Source organism: Lissotriton vulgaris, chromosome 1_2 (genome assembly GCF_964263255.1).
Source record: "Lissotriton vulgaris chromosome 1_2, aLisVul1.2, whole genome shotgun sequence".
Taxonomy (NCBI): Eukaryota; Metazoa; Chordata; class Amphibia; order Caudata; family Salamandridae; genus Lissotriton; species Lissotriton vulgaris.
In genome coordinates this window covers 173,530,206-173,536,205 of record NC_141686.1, presented here as the reverse complement: position 1 = coordinate 173,536,205, position 6,000 = coordinate 173,530,206, and positions in this window count along the sequence as shown.

Here is a 6,000-nt window from a genome sequence, read left to right as displayed (position 1 = left end):
ATGCTACATAGACACCCTTGAACCATGGTGCAAGGGTGCCTGCGCTGGCATTAGACAGCTAAAAGGGTGCCAGATCAGGGGAAATGGGCAAGAATATGCCCAGTTGTCTGAAATGCAGCTCATTCCTATCCTTTCCTTGTCCCTCAGTGCAGTACAGTAAGGTTACTTCCTGCAATACACTGCGTGAAAATCTCGTAAATATGCCCCCTACATGTCCTGGTAGTGAAAAACTCAGGAATTCGTTTTTCACCAGTACAAGGCCTATCTCTCCCATGGGATAACATTGGGATTACCTTGTTCCCTTTTTTAAGTGTGATCACAATTTTATGGCTAGGCACGGCGGCCAATATTATGCATATTTCTTTAATTGCCAACCCACAAGCAGCAACAGCAAACAATGTAAAAGAACTTAGAATAGTAGTCTTAAACATTCCAATGACCATATAATCCAGAGTGAGGCAGCCATCTTCCTTCTTTGTTGCTGCTCACAGCTGAGGTACGTTCGCCCTTTCTTGTACTTACTTTTCTGATTGACTGATGTTATAATTAAACTAAATCGTAGTTTGTCAAAAAATAACCTAACATACAAGTGAAAATGTATCATTCATATATCAAAGTCAAATAATGGCAATTCCAGCAGAAGTTGTATCTCCAAATCCTTTAATAATTATTTCTTTTTTCTTTTTTTCAACAAGTTAAAAAAAGACCATAGGCAACGCTTTTCATCCTCGCGGACTTCTTCAGAGCTACAAACAGGATAGAACACTCTGTCTAAATATCTTCACCATATATTTTCACTTTTATAACTTTTCTTTTAGCTCTAGAGAAGGGTCATTATCTAATATGTGAGATCTGGAGTATAATCAAAATCTGTCCTCCTTAATTCGGAGCCAGCACAGTTGAAAGTCAACCAGTTTCAAGGGAAGTAAATATCTTATATTTCAGATATAAAATGAGCATACAGCTGTCCTCCTAAGGCGAGGTACACATAATTGTTGAGCGACTGGGTTGGAGACAAGGGTATCCTCTGCGTTATTTATTATGTAATTCAATTAGTCGTTTGGTCGGCAGGGTAGCGTGGCGTCTATGTTCGTGCCCAGAACATAAACAAACATAGACAAATTTAGCTCATCAGTGATGTGGAAATATAGAAGTCTGTGAAATACAGGAACAAGTATAGTAGATACTCCAGTCAGTAACTCTGGTGTCCTACGGAGAATACCCCATGGCCATTTAGAGACTGTTCTTCACATAGACTTTGCACAGACCTCTCTAGGTACACATCACTGATGAGCTTGATTGGATGACATTAATTAGAGAGCTTGACCTGGGCTTCAAATGGACCCGTGTCTGACTTGGAATATTGAGCTGTGGTCAGGCCCTTATACAGTCCAGTATTCTTGTCTCTGTGCATCACGCTTGCCAAGTCATTTGATTCCCTCTTCGTAAGGGTTATTGCCTTTAGAAGCCCTGACAAAGTTCTCCCTAGAGAGCCAAATGCGTTGGCTGAACCTTCAGTTTTGAACTTTCATATAAATCAATCGATAAAGAACTTTGAAAATCCTACTTTCGATAGCTGGACTTTTGTCATCCTAAGCATGCCTTTCACTAAGCGCTTCACTTCTGCTTCAGTAGATGCTGGGAGTGTGGGCAAGTGATAGGGAGGCAGAGAAAAATGTGTTCTTGTTTTATCTTTCAGATAAGTTCTACATGCCACATACATATACATACCGACATACATACATACATGTTGAGGAGAATTGAGCAATAGGACATGTTGGCTTAAGAAGATTGACTATGGTTTGATCGGAACCATTTTTTATTTTTTTTATTTGGCAAGGCGTACAGCACTTAATAAAGTTACTTTGAGCTAATAAGCTTTATCAATTTTTAACAGTGAGAAATATTTGCCTATATTCTCAAGGGGGTCCAATGGGCACTTGCTATGATAGTATGCACAGATAGTTTATTCACATTCAGGTTTCTCTATCTTTCTTTCTGATTTCATGGGTTTGAGATTTCTTTACGATAGAACACACACTTGTTTTCTCTGGAGAGAAAGTAACCTATGATGATAAGCGGGCTTGCTGGTGAGTACCAGCCAGCGGCCTTCTCAGTGTTACGACTGTGAGGTGCTTTCTCTCTTTTCCCACACTTTTTTTTTCAGCTTATGGATGGGTTATGATGATAGGTTGATTAAATTAAGACACACCACAACACTTAGACTAAAGATGTATGAGAGGGAGTCAAAAAAAGGTTTAAGAAACCCCTCCAGTGTTGGAACCTTAGAATTCGGTTTTGTCCCGTTTGGTCAGGCCTTGTTGTCGTTAGTACAGCTGGGCTAAAGATCAAGCGTCATGGCCAGACTACGTTGGGTTTCTAAACCACAAACTTCATAAAGCCCCCGGGAACAAAGAAGTCTTAAAGTGGTATTGGCATTTGGTGGAAAAGATGGAAGCCGAAAACGACACCCCAGAGATTAATTGGAAGAAGTTCTTTCCAGCTCAAGACCTGCAACAAGCATGGGAAGTATCCTGCACTTTTTTATGGCACATTATAATTTCTACACCTCTTAGGAAAAATCATTTGTTTACTTTACACATATCTTATTGTACCCCCGAAAGGCTATCCAAAATGAATACCCAGGTGATTAAGAATTGTCCAAAATGTGGAGAGAGGGAGGCCGATGATATCCATATGTTTCATTCATGTCATCAATTAGACATATTCTGGAGTCAAATTGGTAAGATTATTAATGAAAGTTTAAAAACGTCCATTAAGGTAAGAACCTTTAATGTTATTTTTGGCCTATTAGATACCAACAAACTTAATACTTTTCTAATAGGGAACCAAAAATGTGTCTTGTTTACACTAATATTAATTGCCGAATGCCAGATCTGTATAAATTGGATTCTTCCCTCTCCCCCTAAGGTAGAAGACTGGGTTAGATCAGTAGACAAATTCAGGAATTTGGATAGACTCAGAGGGGAAAGTAAGCGTACAAAGTACTGGGGTCTGTGGGACACTTACAGATGGTAGGATAGGAAGGGATATCCAATGATTTAAACGAATACGATCAGGAGCCGCATGAGGTTTATAGGGGCTGGGATAGCAATGTATAAACCTGTGTGCAGATGGTAATCTGTTGGCATCAAGGCATGGTCTCCTACCTCTTTCCCAGGGGCGCGTAGTAAGAGGTGACCCTGTTGCTCTTCACAATAAGATCGTACAAATGAGGACAACAAAAAAGAAAATATAAAAAAAGACTTTATAACTGTGTGTGAAGATAGTGTGTTTGTGGACGGGGAGCCAGTGGAGCCCTTTGATGTCTGAGGTTATGTGCATGCTGGCTGTGAGCCTGAGTGTGAGCCTGACTGCTGTGTTTTGTGTCCATCCCATCTGTGACAACTATATTGTACACGCCACCAGTGCAAGAGCCATATCAGACACTATGTAGTATCAGAGTATCTCACAATCATTCAACTGTGTGAGAGTTAAACCATGAACTTCAGGCAGGAGAGCTCGGAAACAGCGGGAGGCAAGCACTGCTCACTTCTTCCAATTTGTGCTGTCTTTCATGAAGATGTTAGTTGTGAAGTATGGGTGCAGCCTAAGTCTGCATGAGTTCCTCCTGGAGGATTCCAGCATGAGTGATGTCAATGTTCTGCTTTACTAAGAACATTAATGCACATTGCGTATGGTGAAGCTGACATTGACATAGGGAGACTTAGGTAAGTAATTTATTCAACAGTGTTGTGTATCATGGACCTTGCATGTGGAAAGACTCTGTTTTCTGGATAGTGTTTAGTTCACACCACCTGGCGTTTACCAGGTGACAGCAATGGAAGCCTTCATATATCATGGTGTTTAACATACCAACTTTGCTTTGCTGCATTTATATTAGTTCCCTAAAGCTCTTGCCTGCTTTCTCAGATGCCGCCAGATTTTTATGTTCCCAACTACTTCTGTAAGTGTTTTGGAGTCCCAGAATTGGATCAGTCTCAAAATTGAAATGAGCCTAAAGCAAGCAAGAAAAAACAAAACAACATTTTCTAAAATATAACCTTTTGAGGCTTACCGTTTTTGCAGCTATTTTATTCTTTACAGAAGTCCAGTCTATCACCTGTGATCTCCTATATTTGTTTGCTGGAGATGTAGGAATGGCTCAGACTCGTCTTCTTGTTTGAACATTGAAAATTACATAGAATTGTCTCAAAGGTAGTGGAAATCACACAATGACGTTCCTTTACTGCATTCATGGTTTCTATTCCTGAAAAAACTGAAAGTTATCAGCATATGAAACTAAGCTTCCTATATCTGCCACAAGTGAATTAATTCCTGAACTGGACTAGCTGAAAATAAAGCAATAACTCAATGAACTATTGGAATGTTAGACCTGGCATCATTGGCATGGGTCTCCCTTTCTCTGTTTGCTTCCTATCTGTTATGTTGGATGGATTTAGATGCTCTGGAGTCTGTGTCACTGCTAGTCAGTGCCACAGCGCAAATACTCCCTGTGTAAAGATGACTGTATGACTTGGGCTAACCATAATGCCTTGGTCTGTGTAGCATGCTCTAATAGTGAGATACCCTCCAATTTACTGTTTACAATTGGTAAATTATCCGTTCTCATATACCACAATGGGCAAGCTGAGGATTACCTTCCCTAATCCTATCTGAGCTCAGGAACTTGATAGGAAATTCGAATTTGATATGCTTAAGTTCAGGACATTGAGCTACACCTTTTAGTAAGGACCCTTTATATATTCCATGTTTGAAAATGTCTCTTCTGGAAATGCGGTATTTTCTTGCCTAAGCTTTCCTGTAGACTTTGCTAGTATGTGAATTGACCGTCTGGTTTTGAAGCAGCAGGGCCAGCTGGGTCAGACCTGGCTGGGGAGAGAGATTGGCATTCAGCACATGGGGAGGGGTGACTCTTTAATCTGAGCAGGGCTGTGCCTGGCAAGGTGAGTGATGGCTCCACCTCCCACTTTTCGTCTGATAGCAGACCCCCTCATTCTGAAAGGGCAGGATGTCGCCTCATAAACCAAGTGCTCCCTGACCCCACCAAACTGGTTCTGGGTGGATTGAGTGATTTGTGACTTTAGAGAACAAAGACTTTTTAGGTATAAAACGCTGCGCTGGAACCTTGTATAAGTGTGTTCCTTCTGGATGTCAAGCCGAGACTCTGTCCAAGTGAACAGAGGAAAGGACTTTGAAATTTTCACCAAGCTTGCTGAAGAAACTACCCGAGGGCCTGAATTGAGAGCACCTCCTGCTGAAGTCTCAAATGGTCCCGATTCACAGAATGAACTTAAGACTCAATCCTAAACTTACTACTATTTTGGTATTCACAGAATGCACTTACTACTTTTGGTATTCACAGAATGAACTTACTACTTTTGGTATTCACAGAAGTTAGGATTTTGTCTTAAGTTTGTCTTAAGACAAACTTAAGACAGACTTAAGTTAGGATTTTGACTTAAGGGGAAGGTGTCGGGACAAAACCCAACCCTTTGTTGAGTACTCTTTCTTCATTCATGGTCAATTGATGATCCGATAAATTGACCACAATACTTTTCAGACTGGTCTCCTCCCTCTGCTCCGTGTCTGTCGTGGGGAGAATGTTTGCCATTGGGGTGGAGGTCGGTTGCCTCGTCCCTTCCCTATTCCCTGTTGGCCGGTCCCTTGTTTGTAGCTTGTCCCTGTTCTAAAAAATTCCGCAATAATGCACTTAGATCTGAATTGGAGGACTCCAATTGGTTGAATCTCACTCTACTAGTACTTGGTCCAGGTTCGGGCTCTTCCTCGCTGGACGTGTTATCAAACGTCCAGTTTGATGGTGTCCGCCTCTGATGTTGTTGCCTGGCTCCTCTTCCTCTCCTTGCCCCTCCAAAATGTTGTTGTTGTTCTTGGGCAGGTTGATAGTGTGAATCATTTACATAGGGAAACGCTCATTCGTGTGTATAGCGCTGTAAATTTCGCTGTAACCCTCTGATT